At 44.0% G+C, this 11,978-nt stretch overlaps 1 protein-coding gene across 1 annotated transcript in view; it reads left to right on the top strand.

Moving 5' to 3' along the window:
* Nucleotides 1-518: 518 nt before the first annotated feature.
* The window catches only part of LOC124595389, a 304,713-nt gene continuing 293,253 nt past the window's right edge, over nucleotides 519-11,978 (top strand). The window contains exon 1 of the mRNA XM_047134110.1: nucleotides 519-616. The gene's annotated coding sequence lies outside the window, so the exon portion shown is untranslated. The remainder of the gene's footprint in view (nucleotides 617-11,978) is intronic.

Below are 11,978 nucleotides of genomic sequence, written 5' to 3'. Positions count from 1 at the left end.
CTGGGAGATGAAAAAGCTTGCACAGGATAGGGTAGCACGGAGAACTGCATCAAACCAGTCTCTGGACTGAAGACCACAACATCAACAACTATTCTCTCAAGCTGTGAAGTTTCGTTTCGTTCTCTCTTCCCCTTCTGCTTGCTTCACTCTTCTGTCAGGCAGTGTACCTTAAAAGCAGATGTCGGTAGTCCGTATTGGTATGTAAATAGTGGTCAGTAAAACGCAGTCTCCGCCTAGACCTCGGTGGGGGGGGGGGGGGGGGGGGGGTTTGCAGAATACCTGTAGCACGCCTCGCGGTCATGTTGCGGATGAGACCGGCCGCACGCAAACTCGTCTGGAAGAGGCAGCCAAGGTCGGCCGCGCCGGCGTGCTGCTGCTGCTGCTGCTGCTGCTATCGGCGGGGCGGGAAAGCGAGCGTCCGGCCTGTGCTCTGCGCGGCCCGTGGTCCGCGCGCTGGCGGCGCGCCAGTTCAGCCAGCCAGTGCAGCTCGGGGCCTCGCCAGCGACGCACCTGCTGTAGCGCCTCACTTACGCCGCTCAGCTGCCGTTTCGTCCGTGATATCCGCTGCAAAGGACGCCGCAGCTGCTCTCAGCGAAGGATTTAAATCTCTAAAACGGTATTTACCTCGATATTGTTCTCCATAGGTTATGTCGTGTAGCGCGCAGCTGAGCTCACGTACTCATCGGTTGAGTGTAGTATCGGTGTGACATACTCCACATAATACTTACTTACGGCAAGATCCTAGTGTGGGTGACCTGTCGCCCAGTACCTTTGTCCAGCCGATAGTGTTTAGGATGTCATGATGATGACTACTGTGCGCTATAGTGCGGTGTTTGTGCCGTGAATGTGTATGGAATGAAACAACCAGAAGGCGTTTTACCCAGTCTACTTCTCTCTTGCTCCCGACCGATGAAAGGCTCACCGCCAAAAGCGTCTACGAGTAACTGTCCCCATGCCACGGTATCGCTGAGAACAACAGAATTTCGTCTCCTACTTCGCAATATAAACTGAGACACTGTCATGCGCTTTCATCTGCTGCCCACTTGCCGGTCTGCATAATTCTCGCGCTCATAAACAGAACAGTCTAACTCACAGACATTTAGTAATCTTAACTAATTTTGAAATGAATCATGTCTTTTTTCTGTTTTATTGTGTGAGTACAGGTGTACTGTTCTGTTAGTACGCCAATAGACACCTCACGGTAGCGCCCTTGCGGCAACTTTTCGGCCGTATCTGTCAGTTGTAGTGTGTCAACCATCCAGCATGGTAAAGGATCTCCCGTATGTGAAGATTAAAAAATTATCGCATGACCTCGTATGGGATGCTAAAATCACATGTTTAATATTTTTCCCCTAATTTGCCTCATCGTTGTAAAGCTTCTGTTGAAATAACAGGAATGTCGCCGATCAGTACATTGAAGTAAGAGTTTGTCGTGTATCGGCTTTGTCCGAATCACGGTACGGTACATCACATTACTTATTTATTATTGCCGCGCGGGATTAGCCGAGTGGTCGAGGGCGCTGCAGTCATGGACTGTGCGGCTGGTCCCGGCGGGGGTTCGAGTCCTCCCTCGGGCATGGGTATGTGTGTTTGTCATTAGGATAATTTAGGTTAAGTAGTGTGTAAGGTTAGGGACTGATGACCTTGGCAGTTGAGTCCCACAAGATTTCACACACATTTGAAAATTTTTTATTTATTATTAGCCAATGCGTTTAAGTTCGTTTTGGCCTTATTTATACTGTAGCTTAAGACGTCAAAGTATCTGAAATAATACAGCCTATTTTTTACCAAACAAAACTCTGAAGTTTGAAAAATTGACACAACAATGAAGGATGTCTTATTTCAACTAGCTGATGCCAACTGCAACTCGGAATAAACAGAAATTAGCGTAGACAGTAGACGTGAATCGTCCATTGTGGACATCGTACAAATAGAAATATTATCAAATGGATCAAATGGCTCTGAGCACTATGGGACTTAACATCTATGGTCATCACTCCCCTAGAACTTAGAACTACTTAAACCTAACTAACCTAATGACATCACACAACACCCAGTTATCAAGAGGCATAGAAAATCCCTGACCCCGCCGGGAATCGAACCCGGGAACCCGGGCGTGGGAATATTATCAAAGTACTATCCCCTAAGAGAGTGCAAGGCTGTGTGTTCATCTAGAAAGATGAGAAGCGGAATATCCTTAGCTAGCATGAGTCAGTAACAGTATTCATTCAAGGCGAAAATAAAGCAAAATAAATAGGTAAATAGGATTTTACATTTTCACGGAGTATCTTAACATTCGATGTTCAAAATTTTGAATGTTTTGTAAGCGTATAAAAAAGCTCTGTAGTATCTGCATTCAACGTTATTGATACAGTATTTTACACTAAACCGATTAACGTAAGTTAGCTGCTTACTACATTGTGAATATCCTTCCCTTAATAATCAGCTCACCGGCGTAAAAGTTTTTGGTTATCGTTGGTGCTCAGTATTGGGGTGTTACAGAAGTTGGCAGCCTAGGTGAGCTGTCTTAGACCTCAGTATGTTATAAAAATCACGAAGTTCCTTGTTAACCAGTTTCTTTGGCTTATGTAAAATCCTCCTTACATAACATTTTATCTTATATATCTGATTATAACTGACGTCGATATGCATCATAATAACGAGCTCCTCTCCAGGCCTTGAAGGCACAAGGGAAGCCGACCGGCCGCCGTGTCACCCTCTGCCTTGCGACGTCATGCAGATGCGTTATAGGGGGGGCATGTGCCCAGCACACCCCTCTCCCAGCCGTTTTGCCCTTTTTCCAGACCACGGAATCCAAGTAGCACCTCAAGTGACATTACGAGGCTGAGTGAGTGCACTTGACAGTACCAGGAATTGAGCCCGGGTCCTCCGCATGGCAGTCATCTACAACTGACCATTCAGCTACAGAGGCGGGGCGCGTCATAATAAGGATTAGTAAATCTACGCGATCGAGGCAGTTATTTTTATACTATGTAGTAATTCTCGCGATCGCAAATTTACTCCAAGATAAAGATTCGGGCTGGATACCTCTAGGGCTTTCACCATAGCATTAACACATTTAAGCAGACTCAACGCTGGATTGGTGTTTGCAATTTTTTGAAGTGTGTCATGAACATTCAACGGGAGTAGTTCTCACAACGTCTGGTCCTTAATTGGAACGTGATGTGTAAAAAATTTGGAAATTTATGGTAAGATCTTATGGGACCAAACTGCTTAGGTTATCGGTCCTTAAGCTTACACACTGTTTAATTTGACTTAAACTGACTTACGCTAAGGACGACACACACAGCCATGCCCGAGAGAGGACTCGAACGTCCGACGTGGGGAGCCGCACGGACCGTGACAAGAAGCCTTAGACCGCGCGGCTACTCCGCGCGGCCATGATGTGGTGATCAGGGATATTGCTTCTCGACTTTGTTTCCTCTATTGGTCAATTACTTTATTATCCAACTGAGATTAGAATCACTTGGCCTCAGATCAAGTACCACTCTGTTACTGTTGTCATAGACAATCAGGCGAGAACGACAGTGAATGCACATTTTCCACGTATTTGAAATGCGAACTTTCATACGAACTGATCCTGTATTCCAAAGGTTACTCATTTTAGGGGAAGGAAGACACCTTAAGTGTATTCTAGGGAATCTTAACAACCGAAAGCGATTTTAGAAACGGAACTGTGCAATTAATACGATGACAACAGAGGGCAGCAAAGTGTAAATATTTATTATTCCAGGATTATGAATTTCAACATTGTCTCAAAATATTTTAGTTATCTGCTAATATGATACCTATTTTACTGACACGGCAGTAATAAACTAGTCAAATACAAAATATTTGTAGGCAGCTTGCTAGAAATAAGCTGAATTCGGGATAATGCAACTCGACAGTATTAATCAGTTCCCGTCATTGTGTGATCCCTCCCATACCTGCAGTACTTTCTACAGCGCAGATTGACGCGTTGCTGGTCTCCAATCTGTAAGTGAAATTACAGCTGTTTCCCGTTGATATTGAACTTCCTTTCTGAAACGCATTATCAAACCCAATGAGTGTTAGGATATCAGTACAAAGTAGCAAACAACGTGATTTACACTCATCTTCATGAAAAACAGAAAACCTTGAACGACTAGAGATAGGATGTTGATATTCGCAGGACATGTACATTAGTATTTTCTGGACAAATCAACAGCGTTTGAACCATGTCGGTCCGCGGGTGCAAGGTCAACATAGATACCGCGACGCAACACCACCTAGCGTTAAAATATGGCTGCGGCTCTCGTTGTCGCTATAAACCGAAGGTAGTGGATCAGTGTGACTTGAGCAGTCGTGCAAGATGCCTCGCAGGCGTATGCGTGGACCATACCGTCTAATAAGTGAGTTTGAAAGAGGGCGCGTTACTGGCACGAGAGAATGTGATGCATCTATCCGGCAAATTGCTACTTGTGTGGGACGAAGTGTTTCGGTAGCGCAACGAATGTGTGCAGAATGGTTCACGGAAGGCCGTGGAACACAACCAGATGGGTCAGGGCGCATCACCCAGACCACCCCCTCCTCCCCGAGAGGACCGACACCTCGTCCGAATGACATTGCAGGACATATTTGCGATCTCCTCAGCTCTGATGCAGCAGTGGAACAATGTAACACAGGGGAGACAATCCATCGCTGTTTATTACGACATGGTTTGCCTACCTTTAACGAGTGTGCAGAAACGTGCTAGATGGCAGTGGTGTATGGGACGATGTCACTGGGGACAGGAATGGCATCAGATAGTGTTTTCTAAGGAATCCAGGCTATTTTTGTTTCGAAATGGTGGCTGCATTTTGGTTCGCCGCAGACAGCGGGAGCAGCATCACAGTGCTTGCATTCGCACAAGACATACAGCGTCAAATCTACATCTACATCTACATTTATACTCCGCAAGCCACCCAGCGGTGTGTGGCGGAGGGTGCTTTACGTGCCACTGTCATTACCTCCCTTTTCTGTTCCAGTCGCGTATGGTTCGCGGGAAGAATGACCTTTTTGAAAGCCTCCGTGCGCGCTCGAATCTCTCTAATTTTACATTCGTGAACTCCTCGGGAGGTATAAGTAGGGGGAAGCAATATATTCGATACCTTATCCAGAAACGCACCCTTTCGAAACCTGGCGAGCAAGCTACACCGCGATGCAGAGCGCCTCTCTTGCAGAGTCTGCCACTTGAGTTAGCTAAACATCTCCGTAACGCTATCGCGGTTACCAAATAACCCTGTGACGAAAACCCGCCGCTCTTCTTTGGATCTTCTCTATCTCCTCCGTCAACCCGATCTGGTACGGATCCCACACTGATGAGCAATACTCAAATATAGGTCGAACGAGTGTTTTGTAAGCCACCTCCGTTGTTGATGGACTAAATTTTCTAAGGACTCTCCCAATGAATCTCAACCTGGTACCCGCCTCACCAACAATTAATTTTATATGATCGTTCCACTTCAAATCGTTCCGCACGCATACTCCCAGATATTTTACAGAAGTAACTGCTACCAGTGTTTGTTCCGCAATCATATAATCATACAATAAAGGATCCTTCTTTCTATGTATTCGCAATACATTACATTTGTCTATGTTAAGGTTCAGTTGCCACTCCCTGCACGAAGCGCCTATCCGCTGCAGATCTTCCTGCATTTCGCTACAATTTTCTAATGCTGCAATTTCTCCGTATACTACAGCATCATCCGCGAAAAGCCGCATGGAACTTCCGACACTATCTACTAGGTCATTTATACATATTGTGAAAAGCAATGGTCCCATAACACTCCCCTGTGGCACGCCAGAGGTTACTTTAACGTCTGTAGACATCTCTCCATTGATAACAACGTGCTGTTTTCTGTTTGCTAAAAACTCTTCAATCCAGCCACACAGCTGGTCTGATATTCCGTAGGCTCTTACTTTGTTTATCAGGCGACAGTGCGGAACTGTATCGAACGCCTTCCGGAAGTCGAGGAAAATAGCATCTACCTGGGAGCCTGTATCTAATATTTTCTGGGTCTCATGAACAAATAAAGCGAGTTGGGTCTCACACGATCGCTGTTTCCAGAATCCATGTTGATTACTATAGAGTAGATTCTGGGTTTCCAAAAACGACATGATACTCGAGAAAAAAACATGTTCTAAAATTCTACAACAGATCGACGTCAGAGAAATAGGTCTATAGTTTTGCGCATCTGCTGGACGGCCCTTCTTGAAGACTGGGACTACCTGTGCTCTTTTCCAATCATGTGGAACCTTCCGTTCATCAAGAGACTTGCGGTACACGGCTGTTAGCCCTACAGTGTGGGATGCTGTTGGAAACAACCACAAACCATAGTTGGTGAGCTTTCAGGGAACTATCACGAGTGTGACCTATGTGAATGACGTCCTGCACTCTGTAGCCATACCCTTTCTACGCAACACCCCAGATGCAATTTTTCAGCGAGACACGCACGACCACTTGTTCTTGCACGAGCACATGCCTTCTGGGTGTCACAGGATGCCAGCCTTTTGCTCTGGCGCGTCAGATCACCAGACTTGTCGCCAGTCGTAGGTGTATGGGATGTGGTGAAACAATAGGTGCAGCGCTGTGCCCCAGTGCCAACCACAGAAGATGAACTTTGGAACTAGAGAAATGCAGCATGGATGGCTACAACACAGGATGCCATTCACGCCTTTTACACATCGATGCCATCATGCATGGAACAAGTTATCAAAGTACATGGCAGACCCTATGTCTACTAGGCAACAGGACACGTAGTGAACCAATGTGACTGAAATGCCAATAATTTCTGCGGAACATTCTAACATACATGTCAGTAGTGCGACGATGGCGGCATGAGGAAAATTTTGATATCAAACGGATACACTGATTAATTAGGGGAAGGCAGGGCAAGATGGGGAAACTAACTTTAAACCCTTACAAAAGGGACAAAAATAAACAAATTCAAGTAGGTTTGATTATCATTTGTTTACTTAACCATTGAATTACAATAGCATGTAAAGAAACCTGCAAACTTGTTACATTTAGTTGGAAATATCTCGATTTGAAACATAAACTACCAATTACCGGTCTTGCCCCATATGCGGGGTAAGATGGGGAACTAGCATGAATTCATCTCTCTAAAGCTTAAATAAGGACTGGAATAACGTAATCATGTGACGATAACGTTTCGAAACATGGTTCTGCGAATTGTAGAATCAGGCAGTACGTTTTATTTAGGCCTCTTACATTCACGTAGTACACAAGTGTGGACAGCCTCGTCATCATCACTTTCTGTCCCTGCACAAGTATCGTGGGCACCCCGACGCTGAAACACAGATTTCTGTGGCACGTTGAACTGTCGAGCAGCCCTGAAAGAACCCATATGACCTTCTATAACAGCATTTACAGCGCCTTCCATTGGCTCTAATGACCACTCTTGCCTAGACGTTCGTCGCCGATACTTGCGAACCATCTGAAATAAAACACGTGGAACGTACTATTGAGTCGGATCATTCCTGGTAATCTATATTATATAGTAAATACCATATTTCCAATAGTCAGTCGTTAAACAATAGCAAAAATACTGACTTTGCACGGTTTGTGTATTTTTATTCACCATATAGCCTAAGGCATACTTTGTAATTAGTTAGGAAACGTTGGAATAACGAATATCATTCTATATACAATTGTATTCAACGTATAATGTATGTGTTCCGCAGCGAGACGATGAGAACGTAATGGTTGAACAAACAGTAGGGGCAAGACGGGGAAGCTCCCCATCTTGCCCCACCCCGTCTTGCCCCCTACTATGCTGTCAGGTTATATTACGCCTACATGAACACTATGTAGTGAACATTCACTACTGACACAGCAGTTTACTGTCAATAAGACGTACTATTCAGTGCTGTATATACAGTCTGGACAAATGTTCACGAAACACATGTTTTAGGACCTCGAAAGGTGTAAAACATTGCAAATCAGTATAAAAATTGTACGTACCTTGCAAAGCTCACAGAAACCGCCGTGAAACTAAGGTTCAGCAATGTCAACGCACTGGGACCTGTGTACTGATGATGTTGACGTAGCTATCCACAGATGGCAATACTCAAACTGTAGCTTATAGCCCTTCCCCGTCTTACCCCACCTCCCCGTCTTGCCCCGCCTTCCCCTACATTGTTCAATTAATAACCCACCAATGCTGTTATCCTGCTGGAAAAAATTTCACAATACCACATGAAACCTGCAGCAGATGCACTCAAACTGTACCTTTCACCTACAAGCTGACAGGAAAAAGCCTGGAGTGGAAGGTAATTTTTTTTTTGGCGGGAAATATGTTCAATTGACGACATGCTGGTGTCAGACAGAGACGAGTTTAATAAGTGCATTACCTGTAATCATACAGCTGAGGACTATGTCTATCGCTGTTTGACATCAGAGTTCGCTACAGAAGACTCCCGCTGCATTGCTCGACAATCAGCCTTCAGCTCAGGTAATCGAAATTCAGGAAGGCCAATACTCACTACCACAACTAATGGAAAATGTTTCACTGTTCTAATTACACATCGAAATTGTCGTGAAAAATACCAGCACTTATACCTGATGGGTAATAATGCAACATACGTACTAGGGACCAGAGAAAATCGTCATCTCAAAACATTACACCAGAAGAGAAGGGCAGCAGTTGAACATGCATTGTCCTCGATGTGTGGTCAGGAACTACCAAACTTAAAGCCACTCTCACCTTCCCTGATCCCTCACTTTTCCTCCCCCTCCCCAGCATAGGTGGAGATACAGGCTTTTACAAATGGATAGCTGCTACCACTTCCACATGATACCTATGTTGATCACACCCTTACGCTCTATCTGATGGCAGAATCTTCAGTCCAATGGAGCCCCAGCGAGCATGTGGCTGCATTGTCCAAGTAGCTGCCATCTGCTAATGACATTGGCATATACAACAGGCTATAGTGTCCCCTGAACAAAGCAAGAGAAAAGATGGTCACCCCGAGTGCAACTTGATCATCTAAAATGTAACCACACTGCACTCCCCCCAGGCAGGAGCACAGTCATCTCGGGCACCCACACACACACTGGACCTATCTCTCCCTATGTTTTATCACCACACCCCTCTCATGTCTACTGTACACTGATAAGGAATGCTACCCTCCTCGACATGCATGCAAAAATGGTTCAAATGGCTCTGACCATTATGGGACTTAACATCTGAGGTCATCAGTCCCCTAGAACTTAGAACTACTTAAACCTAACTAACCTAAGGACATCACACACATCCATGCCCGATGCAGGATTGGAACCTGCGAGCGTATCAGCCGCGTGGTTCCAGACTGTAGCGACTAGAATATGGTACTTGCAAAGCAGTGTAGGGGTGATTTAGCAATGGTACAGAAATTGGGAAGCATTCTGCTGTGTCATTGGCTGGTGTTGAAATTGCAGAACATCTGGTGAAATTGCTAAAATTGATTGTGGTATCAACTGCAGTTCTTAGTACAGTACATCCACCCATATTGACAAGGTCTTTCCCATCCATCTACTGGTATGCTGAAAAATGAGGAAACAATGAACTTCAGAATGGAACACCGAGATATCTGCTACCCTATCAATGGGGAAGATGAGATTAACTGTATAGGTCATCACCTTTGGATAGCTGTTTGGAAACACGCTAAAATGCCACAAGCTCTTCCAGTTTCCGTATGTTGGGATCTCTTCCACATTTTTGTCAATTAGAAATATTGCCTCTCTCGTTTATTTTTACCATCCTGTGTGTTGTGGGAGCAGCATAGTTTACACCATGCAATGGTCAGCTTTCTGTGAGAGCCAATGTATCGAAATGTGTCAATATTGTTTTAGCACCTGACACAGACCTCAAAGACATGATAGAAAAACAAAGTGTATGACAGTGTACAAAGCTGTAGTCATACACTGCTTGTATATGTTACAACTGAAAAACAATGCATTAAACTGCTTATGAAAGAACAACACAGGAACCCTCTCTTGTGATTGATGGTCTGTTGGTTGTGGTCTTACTCCAGTACAGGCAACAAAACTTTACATGAGTCTGTGCAAGTGACTGCAACCACTGGCCACCTGTTCCAGTGGAGCGATACGTGTGTATGTAATATGCTCGATGTCAACACACAGACAGTGTTTGTTTTTTGATGTATCGGAAGAGAGAGACATGGTAAAATCTTATAGGAGGTTCTATTACAAGGAGTGGTATGACTGGTGGAAGTATGCGTAGAGATAGTTCGTAGTTTTTTACCTGCCGGATATTACAAAATAACGACGAGGAGTGCTCTCAAACGTACTAAATGATGTATAGATGCTGATCTGTATAGGTATTTCATACATCTGAAATGAATGTAATGCCCTTGTGTGTGAAAATTTGTGATTTGAACATGCTGAATGCTCTCAAACTATAACGATTTTGCTCATAAAACTAATAAAAATCGACTAAATCTATTCTTGTGGAATGATGACTGTTTTTATGACTATCGATATGATTGTATGTTTAAAAATGCATGTTACCTCAAGTCCTGTGCTGTTTCATACTTCATAGCCTCTAATTATAAAGCAGACATATCTTGAATTGTGGCTCATTGTGGAATCTAGAAATGACAGTGTATTCCCGATATGTGAGTAGATTGGATGAAACAGGCTGTTCTGTGATGATTGAATTTCTTACAGAACTAGAACACAAGAATCTGTTGCTATTGCGAATGATTGTCTGCTGGATGACAGAAATTTTACAAACACATCGCTAGAGGTGAGTTATGGAGCAAAAAATGTCATATGTCATCACACATATAGTATTTGTTTTCTATATATTGGAGGGATCTTACAGGGTTCTCTACTAGGTGATGTTAGGTGGTTCTCTTACAAGACATACTCTCACAATTTGTTTCATAAACGCCAGTGCAATATAGCTTTAGTAAAATGAGACCTGTCATAGTGTACAAAACAACAATCTCCTCTTGAATTATAACTTGCTGTTGTCGAATGTATAATGATTGTGTTTTTTCTGCCATGTGAAAGTGTAAGACTGTAATCTTAATGTTATTTCACATGTCTGAAATGTTTGTAATACACAAGTGCATGACAATTTATTTACAAACACTGATTTGACCGTGGGGGATGCTCTCAAGTCAAGTCATTTTGTCCATGAGACTGAAAGAAATCATTCTGACCTCTGGAGCTTGGTCATCTGTAATTGGCAGCAGTGCTGTAGTTTTTTTTCTTCATTTTGTTGGATGTCATAAAATAGCAGGAGGCGAGGGAACAGAGAGATGTGAATTCTATACTTCAGTCGAATGTAAAAACTATATCACTTTTGCTCATAAAACTAAATGGACTGCACTTATTTTCGTGGAAAGAGGATATTAATTATCGTCACAACTGTGTTTTTTTTAATATATGCTCGCCTATAGGAGGTGCGTAAACATTAAATAAAAGTGTTCTCCATTCGAGAACGGCATGCGGTTTCGGTTGGGAGGTGGTCCCAGTGTGTGTGGGCGCCCGAGGCGGTTGTGGTCCTCCTGGGGATGGTTACATTTTAGACAGTCAAATTGCACAGTCAAATTGACTGTCATTTATCTTGCTTTGTTCAGTGGGCATTGTAGCCTGTTGTGTATGCCGGTATCGTTAGCAAAGAGCGGCCACATGCTCGCCGGGGCTGCAATGGACTGAAGGTTCTGCCATCAGATACGGCATACGGGTGTGGTCAACATAGGCGTCATGCCGAAGTGGTAGCAGCTGAAAAAGCCTAGTCCCTAGTACATGTGTTGTTTATGACCTGTTGATTATGAGTGCTGGTATTTTTCACGACGATTTCGATGTGTAATTAGAACAGTGAAACATTTTCCATCAGTTGTGGTAGCGTGTATTGGCTTTCCTGAATTTAGATTAACTCACCTGCAGGGTGGTTGTCGAGCAATGCAGTGGGATTCGTCTGTAG

This window comes from Schistocerca americana, chromosome 2 (assembly GCF_021461395.2).
Source record: "Schistocerca americana isolate TAMUIC-IGC-003095 chromosome 2, iqSchAmer2.1, whole genome shotgun sequence".
Taxonomy (NCBI): Eukaryota; Metazoa; Arthropoda; class Insecta; order Orthoptera; family Acrididae; genus Schistocerca; species Schistocerca americana.
The sequence above is the reverse complement of the archived record's forward strand: the minus strand, read 5'-3'. Positions and strand labels throughout refer to the sequence as shown.